Source organism: Pseudopipra pipra, chromosome 13 (genome assembly GCF_036250125.1).
Source record: "Pseudopipra pipra isolate bDixPip1 chromosome 13, bDixPip1.hap1, whole genome shotgun sequence".
Lineage (NCBI taxonomy): Eukaryota > Metazoa > Chordata > Aves > Passeriformes > Pipridae > Pseudopipra > Pseudopipra pipra.
This window is the reverse complement of record NC_087561.1, coordinates 5,210,880-5,238,832: the sequence shown is the minus strand read 5'-3', so window position 1 is coordinate 5,238,832 and position 27,953 is coordinate 5,210,880. Positions and strand designations below refer to the sequence as shown.

The 27,953-nt window shown below is 39.6% G+C and overlaps 1 protein-coding gene across 1 annotated transcript in view; it reads right to left on the bottom strand.

Moving 5' to 3' along the window:
• Nucleotides 1-27,953, bottom strand: part of AFF2 (ALF transcription elongation factor 2) — a 302,951-nt gene that overhangs the window by 41,748 nt on the left and 233,250 nt on the right. The gene's annotated exons all lie outside the window — the stretch shown is intronic.

Sequence of the window (27,953 nt, the reverse complement as noted above, 5' to 3'; positions counted from 1 at the left end):
TTACCATCACCATCACCCTCAAGTAAGAAACACTCCAGTGTCACAAGCCTGGACTTATTAGGCCAATGATTGCAAAAACTAACAATCACACTTAAATAATTCATTAATGGAATCATGGTTTCTTCATTTTTTGCCAGTTCATTTATAATTTATGATCAAAGGAAGGACATCAGGCAACTAATATTGGACAGGGCATTTTAAAAATTAATTTTAATGAATACTTTTACACTGCAGTGTACAAAAACTACATATTTTTGACAAGTCTTCAGGGACTGCCCAAGAATTTTTTATTTATAGCTTTTTTCCTCTCATGTTTATGATAATGCAGTGAGAAAATAGCATTCATGCTGAAAATAAGCCTCTCTGTGAAATCTATTTTTCTATGTGTTCAACTGTCCTCTAAGATGTATTTATTAGCAGTGCACTGGGTGTCATTGTTTTTCCTCAGCATTTATTTCTAATCTGAGAGGTTGGATGACCCCAGATGTTAGCACTACAGAATTCTGCCAGTCTGAGTCTTTATAAACTCATCCTTAATTTCAACTTTTTTGTCAGGGAGATAACCATAAGGTTTTATGTCTCTTCAGCTGATCTATACAGAGGCTTTTTGATGATTGATTTTAAATTTGTGAAGCTGACAAAGCAAAGTGTTTGAAAATTGACACTATTTGCTAGTAGTCCTTTATGGATATTCAATACTTCACCTTAATATATCATATGCTGTGCATGTCCCATATTGAGTGATCCAGAGATGCTTAGAAGTTACAATGCTTTGCCTCTGTTTCTGCTATCTGCTTTTCTACTTTCCTCCAAGAAGGATTCAAGTAAGCCAGGTACATGCTTTCCTTCCCCTTTCAAACCAAGATGCTCTTTGCATCAAGCTGCCCTCTTAAAAAAACACAGCAATCAAGAAACTGGAAGTAGGAAAAGCCATAACAAACTGATGTGTGACCCTGCTCTGCTAGAATCTTTACAAGTATTGCCACTGGCTTCTGTGACAATAATAGATGGTCTTTAATTTTCTTCCTACACTGAGCTACTTTCTCTCTCCCTCCTTGTTGGTAAACCTATTGCTTACACTGCGGTTGGTAACACAACTGTCTCTCTGAGCCTTGCAATGGCCCTGCAGTGCCCATTGACAAAACAGCTTGGTGCTTTAGGGTGCATTAATGAAACAAAATTACTCACTTGGGTAATGCTACAGATCACTAACTTTGTTGCTCATTAAGTCCATATAGTTGGTTTTGTTTCTGTTTTTTTTTTTAATTGTTCTAGGGGCTCCTCACTCAACTGACTCAAGTAGAGCTACTTGGAAAATTTCCACTGGAAGTATCAGGTAATTCAAAGAACACATGATTAAAAAATATGGGCATTTCCAAAAGTATTATGGAAAACTAAACATTGATGAATTACAATGGATCTTAGATTTTGTATTTTAGGTGATTGTTTTTGGAAACCATTTGTGCATTTGTATTTCTTCCTTTATCCCTCCTTTACAGTGAAACTCAAGAAAATGTAGGGAAATACACTTTCACTTTTTTTTTTTTTCCCCAGTAAACAAGGAAACAAGAATGGAGAAAAAGGGAATGTGTTTGTAGGGGAGTTTGCCTTGCAATTCAACATATTGTAATTTTGGTCTTATATTTTCTATAAGTAACAGTAGATGAAAACTGAGCTTTCCTATTTCATTGCAAATATTTCCAAGAATAATAACAAAAAATTAGAAAACACTCTAAGGATTCCCAAACTCAGGACTCAAACACGACAACTCCATTCTAACATACGGAAATGAGGCATCAACCTTGAAAAAAGTATTATTTATGGATTATCAGAAAACTGAAGTTGTAATTTAGACAACTTTTTCCCTAAACCTGAGAGCTTCTCTCTTTCTGTTTTCATCCTAAATGGAGGTGAACATGGCAGTATTAATGTTTAATCTGTGCCAAAATCCAGTTCCCACAATCCAAGCAGTGAGAGGGCTGTGAAGGTGAGATGTTCAACCCTCTGCAGCTTACAAAACAACTGGAGTTGTACTGTGGCAGACTGCAGCTGTCTGACAAAGAACTCAAAGGGGAAGAATAAAACTATGGAAATAGATGGCAGCTCCAACCTGGCCTTATTTTCTTTCTTTCTGCACACCAGCCTCAGAAAAAGTTAGCATATGCCAAACATTACTGAATAACACAGCTCAGCAAGCTTGCAGGAACCAGACAGGCTCAAAATAATGTTTTTCATACAAAATACAATGAGGTCATATTTGTCTTTCATCTGAGATAATAAAATTATGCCTTGGCTACACTGGGCAGTTTCATGCTGAAGGCATCATTGCCTGATCCTCATTACTGAAGTAGAAGCATTCATTTTCATCATGTAGTTTGGGTTGAGAGCAACTGTGTATGCTTTGCAAAACAATCAGATAAGACCCAAAATGCCTTTCCTAGCATCTCACCATACTAAAGATAGAGAGATCTTGTACATAGCTGCAAGCACAATCAACTTCTTATGATGTTGTTCAGTACAGAAGAAAAAACCACACAGATCTTTCACATACAAGTGCATAAAAAAAAAAATCTTTGCTTCCAATAAAATGAGTTAAGTGGAGATTCTGGATTGCCTTCTGTGTTTTTTTTTCCCTAAATAAAATGCATCTCTTAGTTAAAAAACCAGATTGGTTTGCAGTCTTCCCAAAGACTTCTTCAGCTTCAAAGTTCAATCATGTTTTAAAAGATGTTGGGCTAGATTCTGCAAACATGCATTCGAGCAACTGTTATACAAATAAACTGGGCTTCTTCACATAGGTATCAACTACATGAACTGGGGGTTGGCTCTCAAAGAGACTTTCAAAGCAAGCTTTGTTATGTTGCTAAGATCCAGACAAGGAATGCCAGTCTAGACAAGGTTTAAAATGGATTTAAAGCATTTTATCATCAGACACAAGTCCTCAAAGTGACTAAAGGGGGCAGGAAGCACTGGTATTTGAAACTCTTGAATTTTTATTTCCCAGCAGGAGAGGAGCACTCATATTGTGCCTCAGTGTTTGGGTGGACAATGTTTTTATTTCATGTGACCTGAAAAAAGAATTATTAAAAACAATGCTGCACAATGGAACACAGCATTGTTTGGGTAACCAACACTTAGAAGAAAGCCAGTTCATTATTATCACTTGAGATTGGAGGCCCCTACTGAGACCAGTGACCTGCTGTGCTGGGATCTGTGTAAATACATGATGAGACACAGTCCTTGGGCCAAAGAGCTTGCAATCCAAACACACAAAGCAAACATCAGAGGTATTACACTCATCTCCATACTCAGTGCAGGCCTGTCACATTCTCTAAGTGCAAGGCCTCTCTGCAGTTAATAGAAACATCAGTTTTCCCCCCTTTTAAGTTTGTTTTCCCCGTTTTCCAAGGCCTGTGCTCAGCACTTGGGCTGAATCCTGCAGGGCAGTCAGAGGTGCCCTGCCCTGACCCAGAGCCCTGGCCATGGCTGGGAGGGAAGATGCACACGTGACTGGGCAGCAAGGACCACGCTGCTCTGGCCAGATGGATCAGTGGTTGCCTCACCTCTCTCCCAAGGAGCTTCTCCTGTGCCATGGGGAAGAGAGACACTGGAGTGACACCCATACCACAGGTGGGAGGGGAACCAGACCTCCACCTTTTGCAGAGATCATGATGATGTCTCTAGTTGCCTGCACAATGGTAAGCTGGTCTCCTTTCTGCTACCCAACGTTGAAGCAGACAGAAGAGACCTACCTGCATTATCTGGCAGAAATTTGGAAGGAAGCTGTTCTGCAGCACTTTCCCCCATCTCCCTTTTTCTGCTTTTGCAGCACACAGTGCTTCCCCTGTCCCGTGCTGCCCGGCACATGATTGTGCACAGGGTGGGCATGAAGGATGAGATGAGAAATGCCTTGAAGGAGGGGACAAACACCAGTTCACCAGTGGGTTTCAGCCTTTGTTGAGCTCATACTTAACTACAGAGCAGCTGAGAGTTGCAGGTGTGTGGCTGCTGATGGCTCCTGTTGAGGAACTGCATCAAGCTCATCACACACCAACCATCTTTCTTTCACTGCATTTCCCTGGTACAAGTGATCTGCCTAAATTTAAATGTCACCCTGCAGCTTGTCTGTTTTTTAATTCATAGGTTATTTTTCCAAAGCCAATTAAAGCAGACATGGCATTATTATGTGTCTGGATTATTATGCTGTATAGAGAACTAAAGGTTTGATATGTGGCTTAAACTTTTTTTTGTTCTTGTTGTCATCCAGACTATTATATTGTTTTCAACATATCATTTACTCTACTTTTGTAATAAATGATCTTCAAGATTAAACCTGGTAGCTACAACAAAGATAATGTGAAATACTCAAACTCATTAACCTCTAATAAGAAAAATAATAAAATTTTAGCCTTGTAAATACAGATGCAAAAAAAGATCTGTAATTCAGACTCCAGCAGTAAAACTCATCAAGGAACAAAAATTCCTACCAAGTCCTTAGCTATATCCCTGAACCTTTTATCAATTAGATGTAGTCATGTTAATTGCTGTGAAGAGAATTTGGCAAATAGATGGTGCCCTCCAACAATAGGTTTATTCATTCCAACCCTTCCTTTTTAGGGTAACGATGAATTGGCCACTTGTTCCACTGCTCTACCCAGAAATCAAAATGTAAACTTAGAGAAAGCAGAGCACTGCTGGGCAGTGGGAAATTATAGATGGGAACTGACCAGTGAGTCAACAGAACATCAATGCTGGCAATGTATTTCCATTAGAAGCAGCACCCTACAAAGGATGCTTTACTGCACAGGCTTATATTTAGGGAAAATTTAACCAATGAAATCTGGAAAGGCCAAGGTCTCTGCTGGAAAAATGACTACAGACTTGACAGAGTGGTTGATCTTCCTGTTGAGGCACTGGATTTGGACTTGGATGAATTTTGCTTTGTGTTTGAGAAGAAAATACATCTGTGCATCAGTTCCTGCTGAGTAAAAGAGAGACTATGCGGCCTATCCTTAATCTTGCTTGTCTATTTAAAATGCAAATTCCTGAGAACAAAGAGTCTGATTGCACAGGGCAATCTGAAAATTGGGCACCCAGCTCTGAGTAAGACTTTTGTGCACTCAATCACATCTACCAGCAACACTCACTCTTGTAGGGATACTGTTGTTCTCCCCCTCACTACATTTTATTTGAAGAGACAGAGGAACAAACCCTCTCCAGCTGTTCAGAAGCTATCCCAAGCTCTCCTTCAGAGTATATTTCTACAGAAAAACTGTGAACCTGATGGGCTTTACTAGGAGTTACTGGACTCACTGAATTCTGCATAAAAAAGGGCTGCTTCATTATTCTAGTAGATAATAACAGAGCAGCACCTAGCAGATTAATATTTAGTGTCAGAATTTAATATCATAACTGTTCAATAATGAAGTTTTATTTCTCTTCTATTCTCACACCATTATCAGGAAGTAATATTCTCTTCTAATTTGAAAGAGAACTGCCCTTTTTTTTATAATGAATTGTTCATATCTTTATCTTCAAACCTATATATGACTACCATTAGACTGCTTTTTAAAGAAAAGGATTGCTCTGAATGATTTGTTCACTCCCTTTCCATTGGTTAGTATTAAATTATTTATCATCAGGCTGGTAGGATTCAAATCTAAACTTTCAAAGATTGGGTTGACACAGGAGCTGAAAACCTGTATCAAGCCTTTTAAAATATTAATCAGCACCCAGGTCAATGAAATGAAATAAGGTGTGGAAATTGTTACCTCAGCTAACATTAGCACGTGTAGTTAAGACATCACTTATGATGGCTCTCTCATGTCAAAACATATGGAAAGGGAAAACCTCTCTAATATGTTATTCAGGATGTGGCAGCTGATCTGCCTGTATCAATCCTGAACACTGTAATGCAAATAGAAGTACTGATTTATTTTAAGGGGGAGGGTAATTTACAAGATGTTATATGTAAAAAGCCACAGTCTCATTTTACTGTGTTCAAAAGTAAATATTTTAATCAAAGACTGTTTATAACAAGGTTGATAGAGTTACTGAAACAGATTTTTTTCATATACATATAACCCTTTTATACTTCCAGCTTTAAAGACCATAAAAAAGGATAGGAAAGATGAAAGAAATAAAAAGAATGACAGAACTAACTCCTATGAGCCACAATCTATGTCAAAGCAGAACTAAAGTGATTGACAGCTTGCATTAGTAATGAATAGAGTGGGGAAAAGCTGCCAGGAATCCGTAACAAGGTCAAAGCCTTCCAATAAAGAATTACATTAGCCATAAATCCTAGGTGGAACTGTGTATATACATCTGCAGTGTGACTTTAAACATGGTACTGGTTCTGCTGTCCTGTTCTGACTCTTTTCCAGGTTTTATTCCTGGGCCTCAGTAAGATCTGACTCTTTCTGACACCTGCAACAAAGAACAGGTATAACATATCAAACTGCCTGTGACATTCTAAAAAACAAACAGAAGAGGAGGAATTTTAATGGCACATCCCTAACGGTGCACATAAAAAACTTCTTGAACTATTGGTATGGAAATGGCTCTCCTTCCAATATCACAGCACTGTTATACACACTTGACATGGAAGAGAAGGGGATTTTGCATATTAAAAGCAATATTGTATCCATGATTTGTGCATGAATCACGCTGCTCACCTCAGAGTTTAGAAACAATTTTGTGAGCACGATATTATTCAGGGGATGCGATGTATGTAGGCTTTTTGATGTACAATATTTTAGTGAATGGATTCAAGTGTCAGAGAGCATTATTTGTACTGTGGCCTGATGTGCTACTGTTTGCCTGGCCTCTGGAAGAACAAGAATACTCTCTCTTACTGTGAGACTCCAAAGGGCCTCATTTGATGTAAATGGAACCATTTTATTATATCCATATTGCCCCACTAAATCAAGCTACATATGAGGATTGATACATAGAAACGTCTTTATTTTCCACAAAGGAAATGTTGGACTACTGCATCTTTTAGTAGACTTTGTGAATCTTCTGTGGAAGTGTAGAAGTACATATTCACCACTCCGCTGCTCATAATTTCAAGTTAACATAAAATGGTTTTTAATGAGTCAGTTATTTACACTTTCATTTTATTTACTGCAGCAGAAAGTCCAAGTGTGGTCATGAAAAAAAACATCCAGAGTGAACCTCTAAGAGCAAAGTGTTGTCTTTTTCCCATTCATATACATCAGAAACTTGGGCATGTAACACTGTAAATGAACTACCCCTACCCTGCTTGTTCTAAGTCAGTTCTGCTTCAGTTGGAACTGCAAACAAAATCCAGCTTACAGAACCCTGTGGGAAGAAAACTGGGAGCAATGGACCAAATCACACTGGTGCAGATGGATCTACATGACACCTCCAACTCTTCAACATTTCCAGTCTCATCTGTTATCTGAGGAAAGCTAATTTTACTATCCTGATCAACCAAGCAGTGAGAAAACATTAGAAAGTAGGAATTTTTTTTCTTTCCCCATGCAAAACAACACCTCTGAGTTTGAAAAGGTGCCAAAAGGCATATCCTGATTTTCCAGAGCTTTACAGCACACACACAGTCATTTACACCTGTGCACAGTACAAGTATCCCAACACAAGCTCAGGAAACTGTTGGAGGATTTCCTTTCCAGGGGAATGACTTGGGAGCAGATCAGCAGTATAACTAGTTTCAGACCAGAGCAAAGGGGAAGAACTGGGAACATGAGTCTCTGAAAGCTAGAGGAGGGAAAAAAGGCCTGTTGCAGGCTGTTAAAGCCATCCTTATTCAGAAAAGACCCAAGATTGCTCTAACTGTGGCCATTATCAGGAGCACGATGAGTAAAACAAGCAATACAGAAAGGGCAGAGGTAAAAACTGAGTACAATCGGAATAAATTGGGTAATATTCTACTAAATGAGCTTCAGCTGCTCACGGACTGGTAGCAATCTCCATGCATTACCCACTGTACAAAGCATGAAGCAGCAGGATTGGTGCTGGAGGCACGGTGTGGCTCACAGGCATGGACTCAGATGACTAAGGCCCAAATAATTCACCTCTGTGGAGATGACTCCTGCACCTTTGTAAAGAATGACAACCATGTGGTCACAGAACCAGTCTGGTACTTCAGAATATCAGTTCCATTCTTTTTGAGATTCAACTGGCAAAATAACTGAATTCCTGGCACTTCTTCCCTGCTATTAATACATACAGTATGGTGAGACTCCAAGCATATTTATGTTCATCAGATTTAAGTTGTAATAACAGGGGCCACAGAAGTACACAGACACTAATGAAATCCACAAGTAGACACTTTGTTTCACTGCTACTGCCATAACGGTAAAACGGAATCATCATTATTAATAATGGGCAATTACTCTGAAATAGTTTTTAAAGAAGTATTCCTAAAGGCACATGATGAATTTATGGCATGCCACCAGAGTCTTTCATGGATATAAAGATGTACTTCAGCACACATGACTTGTTTTTTGAACAAGGGGAAAGTTGTCTAGTAAAATATTAATAAAACTGAATGCTGACACAAAGGTGTCTTCCTTACAATTTATTTTAAAATGGGGTAAAAAGCTCCAATTAGAGTGAAAATCTAAACCTTCTGTATATTTCTGTCTAGTATGATCCCTTTTTAATGCTGTTGATTTTTGCCAGTTACATAATACATTGCTTTATAGATTTAAAAAAAGGTATCAAATCTACTTAGGATTAAATATAATCTTGATGGTTCTTATGTTAAGAACAGAGCTACATCTTTAAGCAGCATCCGCCCCTAATTATGACATACATAGGTATTAAGGAAAAAAAGGTGCTTCTCTGAGTGATAAATGGACCTGAAGATCCTTCACAACATTCACTATAAATCACAAAAGACCATTAATAAACAGTCAGAAAAAAATGACAGTTGCTACAAGTATCTGCTCTCATACTTTGCCTAATACTATCACTGTCATGTTTAAACATGACATCTTAAATCTTCGACATGAAAACCTTTTAAGTCAAAAGGCTCATCTATTTTAAACAGAATTTCCTATGCTTGTTATTTTGAATGACAGCAAAAGGAAACAGAGAATCTTTAATTCTGTAACCTTACCTGGCTGAAAATCTTTCAGCCTTTTTCATCAACCCCAAAATAAAAGGAAGATCCTATTAGCTTCCGCGCCTACTTGCTGGGATCTTGTGGGCAAACAGAGTTCCATGTCTTCTAGAGGGAGCTGGTGGTGCTCAGCACCCCTTGACTGTGGGAGTCAATCAAAACACTGCAAATACAGGGACTGCACTGCCTTGTGTGCAGGCTGAGGACAAGTTTGAGCCAGCTTTCATTTAAACAGAAAAGAGTAACTGGGATTGCCAGAAGTAACACTGGATGCCTTCCTGAACTGTCACACTCCCTGCTTTCTTAACCCAGGCTGAGAGAAACTGGGATGCCTGGCAGAGGCAGTTAACATCTGCAGTGTGTAAACATTGTATTCCCCAACGGGGCCTCAGAAAAAACAGAAGTGGAGTGACCATAAACCTGAGCATAAAGTGGGTTTTGTCAGTGGGGTGCTGAAAAAAGTGACCTTTCAGTGTGGACAAAATAATTTAGATCTTTAGGATTAGTTAAATTATTTCTTCCTAAAAACCTACCAGCTAAGAAGCTTTCATTATGGACATTTATGTTCCTGAGTGGCCAGAAATGGATTTTTCAACATTACCACCATCCATTTTCCTCAGACCAATGAAGGGTTATTGTATCAGCAATGATTTGTTGAAGGTCTGCCAACAAGCAAAGGTCAGGAAGACCCAAACCACTCATGGATACAGAGGTAAACAGGTAAAATTCGATCTCTCTTGAACTTTTTATTGTTTTCCATTTGATAATCATTCCTTTAGTAAGGTGCAAATGTGTTCTTCACACATCTGCCCAGACAGCCTCAATCTCCTAAGGTTCTAGTGTGGCATGGTGGTTACTGATTACGTGAAGCTCTCTTGTTTGTTAAAGACAAAAATCAGTAGCAAGATGTCACTCTACTAGCAGGGAAGTAGAGAAGTAGTAACTTATTTCCTTTATTAGATTTAATAAAACCCCACCCTCTCTAACTTTACCCGCAGTATTTGGGATATCACAAACAATAAAGCAACATTAATGAAGGACAGAGCTCCAAAGCCAGGCCCTACAGTAGATGGTAATACAGTCAAAGAGGTTAAGCAGGACTGACTGCTTTGGCAGCAGGGCCCAAGGTGAACACCACCAGTGCTTGCATCCCTGAAAACAGGCAGGAAGAGACAGAGGCACTCTGCCCCAGACCTAAAAGGCTCACCCTGAATTTCAGACCACTGCTCAGCTGGATCCTGCTCAGTAATAGCACTGCTTGGCTGATCTCTCTTCTTTTGCAGAGCAAAACCTACAAGGCCAGTCAGTAAATTCAGATGATGCCTTCAAAATCCTGGAACACTTCAGCATCTATTCAGTGCCTTGTTTCCTCCTTTCCTTTTTTAGGTGAAGCAACATCCCTAAATGTTCTTGTGAGTTGTGCAGAGGCTGCTGAGAGAAAACATAGTGTGGCAGCATGTTCCTCCCACCCCACTCAGTCAGGCTGGATTCCTGCACCAACAGACCGTCAGTGGCAGTTTGACACGGGCACAGTTTTGAAGCTGAAAGCTCTACTTGCTAGTTTTGAAGTGGAGAGGCTGTTATTTTTGAATCTGAATTCATACAACATCACTTATCGTCTAGGTTACAGATGGACTCAGGATCCCACACTTGGCTCCAGAGTATAGATAACTCACACTGCATATCTGGGGTTTGGGTTCAAGCCCATCTTGAATATAAAATTAGAATGAAAGAAATACATGCAAATACCAGGCATATTATAAGACACTGCCAGCTGTTTTCTTCCACTTACAAGACCGTTTCTGAGAAAGCAAAGTGTTTTTTTAAGTATAGGGTGGAATATGGGAGTGATGACAAGCTGGTATCCCTGAGTTCAATGTGAACCTGACCTCATTCTCAAGTTTAGGGTGTCTCTTGTTCCTGACACATGCCTTCCTAGGCCTCTGAGGCTACATTCTTTATTAAGTTTGTTGAGAAATGGAACAGTGTGCTCACAACCTTTTTTTGGATCTCTCCTTGAAAAATATCTGTGTTCTATCTGTGCTTTAATGACAGCCCACTGCTTATTTTCCAAGAAAATCCGTGCCAAAAGTCCGGATAACATTTAACTCACAGGCTGGTATACACAGAGCTGGCCTTGCAGGTCATGTTCCCAACTGAGTAATGGACTCATTATATTATCCCTGGCAAGTCTTGCTGGTAGGAATTTTCAAACAAAAGCAAACAAAATCAACTTTTGTTTTGTGATTTGATTATTTTTTAATGCTACAGCTTATTCATTTTGGTTTATTAATTTGTTGGTCCAATGGTTTTTATGTGCTGCAATTCAGAATAGGTCTCTCTCTAGTATCATGTTTTATATAGATATGGGAAATGAAATGTAAGTCTGATACAATTACGGTTGTATGCCATGCAAGACAATACCGTAAACACGACGACAGCCTGGAAAGCTGCTTAGCAAAATGATCTTAATACACAAGGCAGTGTGAAAATGTAAAAAGAATCTATAATGACAACAAAGATTAGCCATTTGCTCTCTAACCTTATTTACAGAAGCAATCAGAGGTATTCAGGTCGAGTTAATGACCCTGTCTCCAATTAATTCAATTGTCTACAAACAACACTGATGCAGTGGTTGTCTCAGAGTCTGCCACATAGTCTCTGAGGGAATACATAAGACTCCATTAAAAGTGACAATAATAATGCATTTATTACTGAAACACTATTGTATTATAAATAAATTCCTGATGTTAAATTATGCTCCATGCTTTAACAGAAATTCAATTACTGAAATAATAAAAAAGATGGTGTATTTGCCAAGTGCTTGGACTATAATTTGGCTGCTTAGTTACCAGCAGTTGGCTGTTTTGCAATTTCTTGTTCATACAGTATTTCTTTTGAATAAATGCCAGACTTTTTCATACAAATTTCATGAACAAGTTGCAAAATGAAATTTTGAGCTTTTGAATCCAATTACGAAAGACATAACTAAATCTATTATTGAAAAAATATTCTTGAAAGCCCTTCTTGCCGTTGTTCAGCCCTGTGTAGTAATTGAGGTAAGCACAGGTGCTGTTCATTATGGGCCATTGTGCACCATCTGAATTCTGGGAACTGAGGAATTCAGGCGGTTTCAACTCTGTTTGTGTGAATAACAAACAGGCGTGATTCGGAGGTTGTTTGTACAAGCTTGCACATCGCTCTTCTGGGACTCCTAAGACACCTGCTTACCCTTTTGAAGCCAAAACAGTATCATTTATGTTCTGGCTATTCTTCCTACAATGATTTTTGCAGAAGCAACATATTTCCCCACCCCTCTTCCCTCAGGCTGCTATCAGTGGCGGAAGTAGGAACAAAAGAAAACAAAGGATAAAACGATTATCTAGTGGGGACAAGAAGCCTTAGAGAAGCTTTTTTAGGTTGATGAGATCCAGGCAAGGAAAACCTTGTGAGAAAACAAGAACTGCTTCTCATACTTAGCATCATCCCCCCTCTCAACCAGCTTCCTGTGGTAGGCTGTTAAGCATAAAATATAATTAATTTTTTTCTCCTAACACCAATCTGTAATCTCTCTTTGGGGTTTGGTCATGTATTTATCTTGCTAATGCCTCTCCCATTGTCTTCAGATGTTTTACAGGGAATACATGAAGAGATGCATGCACCTTGCATCCTGCTATGTGAGTGCAAATGAAAAACTGCTGACAGTCTTCTTATTGGCTCCCATAGGTGCCTGCAGCCATATGGCAGTGTGTACGTGGGTCCTGGCTCTTCAAGGGATGGCAGACTCTCACCTCTGCGTATTTCAAAACGTGCTGTCTCGACTATATATTTCTGCTGACAGTGATTATTTACTTTGCACTTCTATTTGATGATATATTGCTAATACTTATCAGCTGAGATGTTATCAAAACATCTGGGGTTGAAGTGTGTATGTGGGGAGGAGCAGAGAGGCAGCCCAAGGGAAGGAAACACGGAGGGGAAGTTCCTGCAGCCTCAGTGTTAAACTGAAAGGTACTTTCTTTTTTTTCCCCCCCTTACACTGATTGCAGTGCAACTAAAACTGCCACAGTTCAAGTACTTCTGGGAATATATCGAGCTGTTGGGAGATGCTATCAGCCTACACTTTGCAGAAGTCAGCAGGCACAAGAATTCCTTGAGCATGTCAAAGATTCAGCTATAATTCAACATCTGCAATACAATTTTTCAAAACTTGCAGCAACCAAAGTTAGATGACCTATTCTCTGAATTAACTTCTGTCAAAAGCCATGTGCAATTACAACAACAGATCTTAGTGCCACCTGAAAGTCAAGTTAAGACCTGGGAAGAGGAAATAATCCCATAAAACAAATAAACAATTCAAGAAAGGAACTACTTTCCCGAGCTTCAGGAAAAACAGGCCTTCAAGAAAGAAGGCTTGGGATTTCAGCAGGCTGCAGGGCTGAGGGTTTTACTACAATAAAAACTGGCTGGCAACACTGGAGAGGACCATATTTACATAGGACAAGCCTACAGACTTCTAAAGGGGTTGAGCTGGCAGTGAGGGACAAAGTGATATCCTAATCACAGTGTCTGACTTTGTGATTAATGGCAGAATCCTCCTCCAGCCAGGGAACCAGAAGGAATCCGAGCAGAAGTGGATAATTCCTCCCAGATGTGTGGTCAATTATCCCCATATGAATAAAGGAGAAGGAAAAGCAAAAGGAGAAGGAAAAGAAGAAAGAGGAGTAAAAGTAGAAAACGAAAAAAGGAAAAAAAGGAAAAAGAAGAGGAAAAGGAAGACAGTGAAGAAGAAGGTGAAGGAAGCTGAGGGCACTTATGAACCCAAAACCACTTCAGAAACTTGAGGCGAAGGCCATATTATCATAGCAGATTACAGACTGAATGAAGTTCAAAAGCAAAACAATATATGCAAGGATGACAAACAAAAGGAGTTTTGCTGGGGAAGGTGGAGACTATGCCAGCTTTCAAGCTCCGAGTCTAACATGGAGACTAACTCCAAGAGCAACCACAAAGCTACAGAGTTTATATACAAGTGCTGTTTTACCCTGGGAGTGTGCCATGATTCAATACACTGGTGTTACTTGAGGTTTGGGCTTTCTTAGTGGTGATCATAAATGAAGCTTACTCATATTCTGCAACTTGTAAGCAAGCAATAAACTAAATTCCTGGAAAATGCTAAGCATCCACTCTGAGAGAAACACTTCAAATCTCTGGGACTAGGTACAGTCCTGATTTTTGCTGCATTTTGTTTGAGTCGTATAAATATGCACTTAGGGTAACCATCACCATCACCACAGTCACTTGCACTTCTGTACTACAAGAGAGACCCAGAGGAAAGATGTTTTCTGTGGATCCTGCTCAGCTTAGTAGCTGCTGCTCATATGTGGGGGAGCTGCTCGTCATCTGAAGAACAGATATGTAAGTGGGATAGGAAAGGCAACTTGCCACAGCCATTTGTTTCTTCTCAGGAAAGCTGGCCAACATATGAGGGGAAATAGAATCTATCCCTTAAAAGAAGGGAAGTGTGAGCACTGGCTTTGTGTGTGTATGGGATCCCTCCACAGGCCTCCACACCACCCCTCAAACTTGTGACACATTGCTTCGATGCTGGGTTATACAGCACCCTCAATGCCATATGTGGGAGGCATTAAACACAAAAAAGAGATTATTTGATTATTTGCAAGTGTGGCTTTAAGGAACAGTCCAAAAGAGAAAAGAGAAAATGAGAACTTAAAGACGCAACTGATGAAAGGGGCAGCAAGAGAAAGTCTGCAACAGGATAGAAGAACTAGGAGATCTTGAGAGGAGAGCTGAGGAGATACAAGAACACATGAGTAGCCCCATCCAGGGCAGGAGAAGCAGAGACTCTGGTGAACAATTTGCCATTTTTGTTTTGACAGGAAGCAGTAGCCCAGAATTTGTGGATTGAAGATGGCCGTACATTTCACACAGTCCTTAACCACACAATTTTTTTGCAGGTATTATAGCCAGTTAACACTACGGAAGGTATAAAATTTTTTGTCCAGCAAAGCTTTGGAAAGATTTACTCTGCCCTCAGATTCCTGCTGAAGACTTAACAGATCACTCTGTAACTCCTTACTCCTGCAGAAGACTCTCCCTCCTCTGCAGAAGTTTAATTCACTGAATATCTCAACGCAGATAGAGAAAGCAATGTCTTACCATCCATCCCAATCTTTATGTCAGCATAGTTCTGTACAGTTCTTGCTAAAGCAGAGCTACAACCACTGCACAATGGTGAGGATAAGTCACTCAAACGTGGGACCTGAACTGAGGTTTGAGGTGCACAGAGATAAGGGAGGAGGGGGGCACTGGCAGCAGCACAGGCAGACTACACTTACGTAAGTGGCAATTCGGCTGGGACACCCTTAACTCAAATTCTTACGAGAAAGCAGTGAACTCTTTAATGGCCAGGACCTTTGCTTTATACCAAATCCGAAGCAGCAACTCTTACAGCACAGTGGCCTCTAACACAACGTAAGGTCACGATTTCAAAGGTGGTGTGGGGACAACAGACACTTTGTCAGGCCCTACAGTGTCTGCAGCGCCTCTGGGACCCAGAGTGTCCTCCCAAGCCCTGTCACAGCCTTGCAAGGCTGGAGGAGAACAGCACAAGTGGGTATGGCTGGGGGCCAACAGAGCATTTAGCTGTCATTATTCCCACAGCAGATCCACATGTACTGCAAAGTAGGCCTAATGAGGGAATGTTAATTTATATCCGTTCACCAGAGCATAACAGGGCTCTAACGCTGACCAATCGTGGACCTACTGGGCTTCAAACCCTCGATACGCCGCGGGATCAGAGAAAGTTACAGACATGATAACGTCTAATAAATCAAATAAAAATGGATATCAGCCAAAATAAGTTCCTGCATGTCAGATATTAAATATGACTAATGTTGTTTGACAGTGTTCCACAGAAGGTGCATTGGAGTCTCACTTCTTCCTTATCATTATCACAGAAAGAGAAAGGTAAAGCACTGCAGGAATATAAATAATTTGAAAAGCCTCATAGACAATATTCTACTGTGCGCCTCATTTGCACTTAAAAAAACCTGCCCTACAGACCTTATGTACTTTTAAGATTCATCTGAAAGATACATGAAGAAGTCTTCCAGTCAAAAATGTACATATTTAATGGAATTAGATCTCTAGGCAAGAAAATGTCAGAAGAAAAGGAGAAATATTAAAGTGAATGCAGGGTGCTCCTTTCTAGTGCTTTCCTGCTTTGATAAATATCTTCTGGGATGTCATTTACTAGAAAGTCATGATTTAACAAAAAGAAAAACTGCAGTATAAAATATACTCTCTTTATTGCTGAAGTAAGTTGCTATTTTCATATTTTCCCTCTGTATTCAGCTTTTGTCAGCCAGAGGCCTTGATATTTGCTTTTATATCATCCCCATTGAAAATGCAGTGATTATTGCGAAATATTCAATTGCAGAGCTCTTCTGATTACATGGCAAGGGGAGATCATAGGAATCTGTACTGCCACAGCCCTTTCTCTGCCTTCCAGTCTCATGCGAGGGCAATCAAACTTTAAAAAAAAAAAAAAAAAAAAGAAAAAGTAAAAGACCCTGATTGTAGTGTTCAGTAATCACCCCAGGCCCAATGGGCTTGAAAGAAATCCTCTTTATTCTGTCACATCAGCTCCAGCTGCCTGAGCTGAGCAGCAGCTGAGCATCTGCAATGCTCTTCCCTCTCCACTGCTGGCAAAGTAGAATCCCCTAAAAGCTCTGCCCCAAGCACCAGCCTGCAGAGGCCCTCGGCCTGATCCTGTCCTGCAGGCAGGCAGGGGTACTACAATCCATTGTAACTTATTTGGAGGGTCTGGTGGTGCAGAAAGTTGTACCACAGATCATCCCCCCAGCAGGACTTGAGAAGTACAATCCTAATTAGCTTTCCTATGGAAAACATAGCAGAGCTCTTAGAAATTCTCCCCCAGGATAACCTGACAAAAACAAATTCTCATTAAAATCAGCATTACTGTGTGCAAGGAAATTTCAAACTCCCCTCCAACGTAACACATTTCTATTGGGAAAACTCAAATAAAATATTTTGAGTTAATTTCATCCACAAAGAAATATTTTGTTTCATTAAATTGACTTAAAATGTTTTATGTAATCAGTTAAGCCCAGAGTGCAGTCCCTGCTGACAGCTTTAAGTTGGCTGCATCCTGTCTATGAGGGATGTCTTGAGCAGTGCAATGCAAAGCCAACGGAACCTTTCGATCAATTTAATAAATGTATGTTGCTTTCAAGTATGTCAAAATATTTGGTTTTGTTGGAGATATTTATGAAAAAGCACTTAATATAGCTGAATTCATATGTTTCTGTTTCTTTCCTGCAAAAAGTTGACAATATTTCAGACTACACTAGAATTTTCCTCATTCTTATGCACGACCAACAGTTATGTGTTTTCTTTTCACATACTTTCACAAAAAGACCAAGAAGAATCTGCTAAGACTTTCTAGGCTCTTCTCTACATCTAGGTTTTGCAGTGATGTAACCACTACAGTGATTTTCTTCTGCACACTGGTGTGTCATGCAGGATGTACATATTGCACATATATGAGAACACATTTATTCATATATGAAGTCTTCAACAAAATGTCTTATTCCAAATTCCTGCACATTTTCCACAACAATTCACCAAATCCCAAGTAAAACGTTCAGTATTTCTCATTCCTGTGAGGATTTTTAGGATGTTTAAATCTTGGCACAGACTGGAAAGCTTTGAGTTGTCTGACCAATACTGCAGAGATTTTTAGGAAAAAAGGCAAGCATGGAAAATTAGGATTCCTATTTCAAGTCTTGGTTTTAGGCCACTGGACTAGAATTTACCAGAACAGTTTCTCCTACTTTCTAAATAAAGAATGCTGCTGCAGTAAAATACAACCAGGGACATCCAGGATACCATTTATATCTTGTTAAATGCCTGCACATGTTCATGTCTAACCTTCCCACATATGTATCTACCATACTGATAGTTTGCCACAGATTCACTTCCCACAGCACAGGGGGAACTCACCCTAAAAATGCCCACAGTGCCTTAAGAGTTGTTCCCTCCTTTCAGGCCATATTGACTGTCTGGGTAACTGATGCTCATCCTTGAAGCATCCCTGTCACCATCTGTATCAGCCTGCACTGCACAGTATTGTTTGCAGCTCAGAGAAAAGTGGTTTCAGGCTATTCACAACCCAGCCAGACACTTCTGTATCAGTTATACTCGCTTCACATTTTAAAGACTTTTTTTAAATGCTGGGTGAAGAGTTGCCTTTTGCAAAATGAGAAGTGTGAAGGTCCCTCCGTAGCTGCCTGGGACACATGATGTGTGTAGGCATGTGTTCAATCACATCTACTTGTTTCCACATAGAACTCAACTACAACTGCTTGTTGTGGAGGAACTGATCCAGCTCACATTAACTTGACTGAGAGTTGGAGCTGATCCCAAACCATACCCCCAAAGTGCTGCTGCTCTGAAGTACAAAAAAGTAATGCAAAACCACCAAACTTCCACAACTTCATAGGGAAGCATCATACTCTTGTTCCTTCTCTCAGTTCAGCTTTACTGGAAGTATTCAGAGCTTTATGAGAAGAGATGTCCCCAAATCCTTCAGGTGGCTGTAAAGTGGCTGAACTTTACCTCTCAACATGAGCAACAGATCCATGTCACTGACATAGTCCTCTAGTCCCATTCCTCATTACCAGTACTGTCTTTAAAGCAAATGTTAGTACTTATAAGTCTGTTTTGACTGTAAGTCCTAACACTGAGCTAGAAAAAAACATTTGTTTTAATGTAATAGATATTTCCTTCACTAAAGTTGAATTGTTTTGGATTATACCAGCGTGACTCCTGCACCTACTCGGAGAGTCTACTGCTAAGATAAACTTAGCTATGCAAGACAAACCTTTATTTATATTCCACTAAATAAGTAGTATTAAAAAAAAAATTCAAATATTTAATTGCAGAATTAGCTTGCTTACCCCAAAGCTACAAACTGCTTGTCTTCTCTCTATATCTCATACCTCATGGCTTCAGCTGTTAGCCCCTTCTCTCACCTTGCCAGCTTTCTCTCACATGCTGGTTAGCCCAGCCAACCCACCAGCTGCAGCACTGCACTGACCTTCTCCCTGATGTGGCTCACAAATACCCACGGCCCTGTGCTAGCAGAGTGCTCTGGCTACCCACAAACCAGGGCAAAGGATTTTCTACTGCCATTTAACAATTAAGATTTCTTTTTTGCCAGCCTGCAACAAGGGATACTGCAAGGAGTGGCAGCAATGATGCACACCAGCCTCCTGCTCATTAACATTCACTTGGGGAAAGAGGTAATTTGCCATTGTCTTTCTGAGCCATGTTGAGAAATTTATTTCAGCAGCATCAGTCACATAAGATGATAAAAATGGTGCAAATCATGTAAAGGAAAAGAAGCTGCCTTAGCATGATTTGAGTTTATACAATGAATAAGGTTACTAATTAATTGGTAAAGTGCTATTTGTAATTGTTCCTCTCTGATAAATGGATTAGAACAGATGTTTTAATGAGCATTTTTTTCTCATTGTTTCAAACACAAGAATATGTACAAAACTGAAAAATAAAAGTGGTGATGCAGAAAGCAGGCTCTGGGAGATAAATGGAGGGTTACGTAAGACAAAAAAATGCCACACTTGCTTCCTGGAACAGAAATCGTCCAAAGAGCCCAATAACTTTCCCAATATGTGCAGTAAATGATGACATGAATGAAATGCATTGTTCATAAACGTAGATAAATAATGCCTAATCACTTGGAGCACTCATTTAGTGCTCTACAGCCTAGGACTTGAGCTGCTGAGGAGTGAACAGCAGCAGCTTAGGAAATCAAAAGCACGACTCGATGTTAGCCTGATCCCGGGGCAATGGCATCTCCCACTGCGGAGCTGCTGGAGATCTGTTCTGCCTCATGCCTGGTGCCTGCGGAGCCCCAGCGTGACAGCGACTGGGAATCTGCATGAAGAAGAGTCTCTGGCGATACCACACAGAGAGACAGGCAGCAAAATCTGTTTTGCTGCACCTTCAGACAGCCACGAGGTCTCCCAGAGCTGGCCAGCTGCGCGTCCTCGCTATGGTCAGATGTCCAGAAGGTGGCCAAAAAAATGAAGCCTCCGTGCTTTTACTCCATTACAGACATGTGAACTCTTGAGGGCAAACATCACTTAAAGATACTGTTGATGCCTTAAGGTCCATCTAGTTTTTGGTTTTTCTAATTTTTATAAGCTTTATAAGTAGTTATATAGTAGAAGTAGATTTAGAAGCAGCAGCCCTTATTCCCTTACCCTTAGCACAGAAACTATACACATTCCCCAACCCCATCACCCCATTCCATGCTCCTCATATCAATTCTACGCCTGAATTCCATTAGAAAATGTTTAGTCTCTTGTCAAAGTAGGCCTATTTTGTGTAAAGAACACTTGTACCTTGGCCTGAACTGCAAAAGTACAGTCAAGAACTGGGTGAATATATGCCCCCTGTACTCTGAAGAAGATGATGATTGATGAAAAGAGGGTCTCGAAAAGCCTCTAGCCCCAATTCCCAAGGGGCAGACCGAGGGTGGATCAGGGCAAAAGCCACAGGGTGGAAATATCTGGGATTGGACAGACAATATTATAAATTGTAACATCCGTGCAGAGGGACGGATGCACGTGTCTTGTAATCTTTATGCCTAGGCACAAATTAAAAACCTTTCCTTATCTCACCTCCAAAACTAAAGTGCCTCGGAGTTTTTTTTTTCCCTGAATTTTCTTTAGGCAACACTGTGATCAGAACCTGATCCTGCGCAACTGAACAATCCTTCATAATCTCCTGGACCTCAGAGAGGTGCAGGGCTGCATCCCATTCCACAGGCAGTACAGTGGAGAGCATCCCTGGGCACGACGTGCACAGACCCTTTGCTCTCCCCCAGCCCTGGCTGCACTCCCTGCACTGGGCTTTGGGCTTCCCTATGGTGGCAGCAGCAAGGAAAACAGGAGGCTCCAAGTGTATGGCAGCACATTATCCCTCCACCTCCCGTGTCCAAAGCTCACCACTGGGAGATTTCCCAGCGACACAGCACAGGGGTGTCACCACAGGGTAAACAGCATCAGGCACTGCCATCTGAAAAGAATCCTGCAATATCAATTCTTCTAATGGTATTAAAGGAGGCACCATTACTTTTCATTTGTTCAAAGTAATCTGATTGAGTGTAACATAGCTGAAATTTCATTTCCTATATCTTTATTAAAGCAGTGCCACTCTTCAAAGAGAAATGTTAGCAGAAGAATAAACAGAAACTTTTTTTATTGTCTAGGGTTTTTTTTTTAAGAAAAGGAAGAAAAGAAGAAGGTAGACTGGCTCCATATTAGCTTCTAATCAACCGTGAATCATGAAGCATTTTTAGAAAAAATATTAAAGGACTTGCAACTGCAACCTAATTAAGTTTCCAAGCTTTGGGGGATTTGTTTATGTCTGACCCAAGCCATTCTAGTTGGTCAGGTCATCTCTTAGCTCTTACCAAAGGACAAAGATTACACATTAATTCAAAGGGTGTGTATAAGACACACAATTGTAGAATTGAATGGGTGCTGACAGAATGAACTGATTTATTTATTTACGGTATTTTTTTTTGCTTTGTGACATATGACTTCCTCCAGAATGCTCTGCTTCTGCTATCCTGCACTGGGACACAATCATGTTTTAAGAAATATGTAGTTATATGACACAAACATGTTTGAAACAGGGTGGCATGCTCAGGTGGCATTTGCTCACAGAAACATTCCTTTTAATGCTTTCCTTAGTGTCTTTATTATGCATAAAGAGAAAGTATCAAAACTTCACTGACAAAATATTATGACAATAAAGGAAAGCAACCCTCAAAAGATGCTCAGATTATTACTGACAAATGCCATTGGTCTGACACCACCTTACTCAGTAGTAAATGAACTAAAGAAGTGCTAATTGCTTTGAAGTTAATGAAGACTATATTGCCTTTCAATAATTGGTGTTTGTTTAGCTACTATGATTATAGCTCTCTCTTTCTAGTTGAGCAATGTAAGATGGCAGAAGTTCCACCTTTTACAAGTTTTAAATCCCTGTGGAATTGACAGAAAAAGCTGTAACCACAAATTGGTTTGCAATTTTCCTCTTTCTTCCCAGCAAGCCCTGTATGGTTATATTATGAACCTTGCTTCAAACAAACTGCTTCTGACTTTTATGATCCTTTTGTGATCTAAATGGCTATCTCATAAGATATTCCACTGCAGCTTCTTTTTCAATTGCTTTTACTGTGAAATGGCATTCTGGAGATTTCTGGGGACCATTTCACACTCTTATGGTATTGATTTGCTAAACCTGATGATAGGTTTATATTTAAGATGCAGTCTAGTATATGAACGAAGTGTAAAGCTTATGAAGAGGAGATTCAGGACTTTCAATAACCCCATTTTCTTGATGGGGTTTGCCTCTTTAAAGAAAGTTACTGTTTTCCCCTGAATTTCTGAAGGCAGGTTGCTATATGGACTGTGTTTCTAATTGTCTTGGAATCTTTCCATTACACTGAATTACAGTCACAGAAAAAAATACGGAGAAGATGACTGCTAGCAACTTGTAACTCTTCCCAACATAAGGTCAGAGCAAATACACAAAGGCACTTGGGAACCTAAATGGAAAAATGTGTTTTAAATTGTTCCCAGAGTTCTCACTTGTGAGGATGGCACAGGATAGATTTTCTCCTGGGTACACTAGAAAACTGACAACAAAACTAACTTCTTTAGGCTTTGGTGTTGGAGATATGCACTTTTCCTTAAAAGACCAATTATTGTACAATGGTTATGGGCCAAGAAAAAAACCTCTTTGATGGAATTACAGCATAAAAATGAGTCAGAAATGCCTTTATGCAGAGAATGTTGTTTAATTTTCAACTGGGCTAAACCACAGGCTCTGCCTTTATTCTGGCAAGTGTTATTAATTTAAGAGATGGACCCAGGTAATTCAAAATAGGTCAAAATAAAATTAAACAATCAGGAATGCACAGATGCGCTGAGGAACACCCAAAGAGCAGGGGAGTGTCCCGACAGAGTTCCAGGATGTTTTTTTAAAGAAGATGGAGCAAAATAAATGCCATAAATATGAACATCCATGTACATATACCCAAGAGAACACATTTAGGTCTTTATACACCTGTATGTGGCAAACTAGGGAGAAAAACTGAGAAATTCACTGCACTGGAGGACACAGGACAAAGAGAGTGAGGAAACCTTTACCCTGCAGCCAAGACTTTCAGAGCAGTGATTAAGAGATCATTTGACTGCAGCCCAAATATATGTTAAAAAAATAAAAAATGGTTCCTTTTAAAAGAGAGTGGAGAATGTATGTTAGAGTATATGTCTGGAACAATTCAGTACATATATGATTAGATGCATGGCTTTATCATTGAAATGTGTGGATACATTTCAATGTGCTTGAGCAATGATATGATTGTATATGACTGCTGAGTGAAGTCCAGATGAATTGCTTGTTGATATTAAACAAATGAAGAAATTCCTCTAGCAATATCTGGAATAAGTGAAGATAACAGTAGTTAGAGCTGACCAGGGTCAGCTTTTGCTTACACAACAACAGTCTTGCATGCTCATTTCTAAGTCTGTCCTGATGTCTGACTTCTTTATCTCTGCTTCCAGCAACTTCCTTTTTTTTTTTTTTTTTTTAATTTGTTTTTGCATCTCTGTCCCTCAGTGGTGTAGGGTCTTCACTAATCTCTTAAATGTCATGTAGATTAGAAATTTGGGATTTTTCTCAATACAATTTTCATGACAAAATAGCTACACATGAAACTAAAGAACTGCCCACTGCTGCAAGAACATTGACAGTGGGCAGTATTTAATGAAATTCATATGTGGTGGGTTAGCAAAACGACAGTCAGAGCTGCAGAGCCTTTAATTGCTGGTGAAGGACTTTGAAATGTATTGCATGGAGTTGTTAGTGCATTTCTGTGGCTTGTTAAATGCAAGTTTCACACATGTGCAAAAAACCTGAAAAGTTCATACCCTCCAGGATCTTCAGACTTCCATAAGTCCTGTAAGATGTGCAGCCATTTCAAGAGTTTAAAGGGTTGATCCATTCTGGTAAAGTGCCCTTTACAGACCACACAAATCACCCAAATCATCGTCAGTAGTATATCTCTTTTTTCTTATAGATCTGGCAAGAAACATCTGTCAAGACTAAAGCCTAGCTATTGCCACAGTAACTATACAATGGACACGAACATTTTAGAAGACCATGAACAGTTTTGGATGAGAGAACAGGCAGTATGCTTGTTAAATTAGCAAGTAATACCCATCTGAGAAGGTGTACAAGTATTCTGGAGGATGTGTAAGAATACAAAAAAAGATCCTGATGAAGGGGAGATAAGATCTGAAGAAACAGGATAAAATTCAGTGTGGACAAGTGCAAGGTACTACAGTTGATCGGGAAAATTCAACAGCGAAAATACAAGGTAGAAAATGACCAGTGAGGTAGTTTTCTAAAGAAAGATCAGATGGTTATAATGGATTATGCACTGCACACCAGTCAACAGTATCAGGTGGTTGCAGAAAAGGCAAATATCCTATTGGGATGAATACATAGAAGTTTAGCTTACAAAATTGATGGCATAATTCTTCTAAACGATAGTACAGGTATGGCTTAAGGTAAAGTATCTGTTTACCCAAGATGGCTGTTGGCACACTGGAAAATAAAACTGTATTTTGCATCCCTGCTTGTAAAACAGAACCAAGTTCTGTTTCTGGGGTGGTACATGAGATCTGGCTACGTGCATCAAAGATGGGAACTACTGTCAGCACAACAAGGTGCTTCTAGGTCTGTTCTGTGCTATCCACACAGATGCTCAGTAAGATTTCTGCTGAACCATAATTAGAAAAATTTGTTAGCACCCAGTATGTTTCTCTTTAACATTGGTAGATACTGGCAAGACAGTGTTTTTTGCATGTTTTAAAAAAAAAAAAGACTTAGAAGCACACCTACATGTCCTAATGTCCTACAGGTTTGGCATACCGTTATCTATTACCCACATCTATCTGTCTGTCTGACTGACTGTCCATCAGCCTATCTGGCTTCATACAGATCTATATAAACCAGACTCATACACCTGGATACACTGCAGGTAGCAGCACACAGTGTTTCTGTCACACATCTAAAACTTTCACCTTACTTTTGCCTCTCAAACATTTTTTCACCAGATGAAAATTCATGGTGCACTGAGATAAATTTTTTTTAGTATATTTTTTTCCCCAGCAGTTTTTAGTGATTTTTAATACAAAGCACCTTTTGCTGCGTGTAGCCAAAGATGTCTTTGTCCTGTGCACACGCACATCCACAAAACCACAGAGCTGCAGAAGGCACATTTCAGAACAGTCATTAAGGTACTATATCCTCTGGGCCAGCAGAGAATAAACTCAAAGTAAAGCTGGCAAGAATTATTCTGTGATTTCCTCTGTGATATATTTCAACACGGTCTTTAAAGACTCAACCAAATACTCCCAAAGCAAATTAAGCAGATGACATTATCCTTCCCTCTTGACTTCATGCCCTGAAATACTGAATGGAGACATCGCCAGGGTCAGATTCCCAGCTCCAGTGAAGATACAGTGACTGAGAATCAGTGCTTGTCAGCAGAATAAGAATAAACAACACTCTGTCAAGGAGGGACTCGACATCCTGGTTTTGAGAACACCACTTTACAAAGAAGCATACTATCTGTAACAGTAAGAAGGTACTTTGGACAACGAACCTGCAAGTTCAACTGAATTCACATGTGAGAGCCTCTTTCCTCCTAATGCCTTTGTCTGGATATGCTGGCTTTCTTATTTTAGCAAATCATTCTCCAGTTATGCTTCTTAAAATAACCCAAGACAGATAGAGCATAAAAACTTTACCTTTAAGATGAAAAAATGTTATGCAAATACACTGAGAGGAGACTGAACAATCCAAAACATACAATGTTAATTTTATATGGCTATTCCAGATAAACATTAGCAATACATGGGCTACTTTTCAATCTTGGTATCAATATCAAAAGACTGGAAAATCTTAAAACACTGAAAGACCATCTGTGCATGCTAGCAACTGCCAAATTTGCAACTGTGGTTCCTTCCCTGCTAATTCCATATTTTCCTGATAGATTAATGGGCACCATTTATCCAGAATAAATAAATGTGGAAAGCCCGCCTTCCCCCTTCACTGCGCCTCATCATTTTACTGATTTCCACCACACCACTGAGCACATTAATGCAAGTAAGCCCCTGTCTGGATTCAGAAATTATCACATTTGGTAGAGAAGGAATGCTTGGCATTGCCAGTTTCTTTACAGAATGAAAGTCCTTGAAGTTAAAAAAGAAATATATTCACAGAACTCCAGACTACATTCAACACAGATAAAGTGCAGACGAAGATTTTTCTTTCCTTTCCTTTACTTAAATGTAACCTATGTGCAGAAAGGCACAGATATTTCACACATACTACTCCTGTTTCACCATGTGCATTTATCTTATTTCTTTTGAGAGGCATGTCAGACACATATATTTAGACTTCTAGCTTGCTAATTTATGCCAGCTAGTGTAAAATTATAGGGTTGAGAATAAAGTTGCAGAATCAAACCTTTGTATGTGCTTTGAAGGAAAATTTTCTACTATATACAGTCAGACTTCCACAATCCACAATTTGCTAATCTTTTTACTTAGCAATTTGCATTCCTGCATGCACACACATGCATTCACAAACATACATCCTTCACACAAGAGAATGATATTTCAATGAGCTCTCTTATTATTCAGATTACACTGATTTCTATAAAATGTAAGACTGTAGCTGTGCTACCTTATATCTAATAGTGTGTTTAATCTACAAAAAGTCTAACTACATATATCTAACACATTATCTGTCACTTGGATGATTTCATTGTGTGCTCATGGGGTGCTAATTGCAAATTTGGAATGCAAATGGTATATAACCTTGTTAAACACATTTCTTTAAGAGGAAGAGATATGCCTTTGCTGTATGTCTGCTGTCCCCACTCACTCTAGCTCCAGGTTTTGCTAAGAGGTATGAGCTGATAAAGCCTGTTGGTGCATTTGCTGACATATCTTATCCTGAATGACATTATCACGGCACATTATATCTAAAAAAAAATAAATTGCTAAGGACTGGGCATCCCATTGGCAAGACACAGGCATGCCACATGCCAAGGAAAGCATGCTCTCCGTGAATTTGTAGGAGCAGGGCAGAGGATTGCTGCTGTGCCAGCTCTGACAGGAATGTCTGTTGAAGTTCTTTGCTACTTTCATAATAGTGTCTGTCGTCTCTCCTTCCTTGTAAATACACATCAGGTTGAAAACAAAGCCTGGAAATTCCTCCAAGTGAAGCACAAGTGAGGAGCCACACACTCTCCTTAATCCTAAGAGACAGAAAAGGGAGGCAGAGCAGCATAAATTCACCTTCAGCCCAAAAAACTAAAAGATGAAAGATTTTCATTATATTTTCTACTAAGCAGAGTTCCACTACCTACTACACTATTGTTTCTAGTATGCTAAATCAGCAATATGATGGTTAAAATAACATAAAAGGAATTACTAAAAAATCAAGGGAAAAATGTAACCTCCTTTGCTCCAAGATGCTTTTCTTGATCTTATTTATTTTTCTAAATACAGACAAAAAGGGGCAGTCCTATTCTTTCTAGACAGCTTTTCTGAAAGCCTGGACTTCAACAACACTCAAAAAACAACAACAACACTCTTGTTGTTTTTTTCTCCATTGC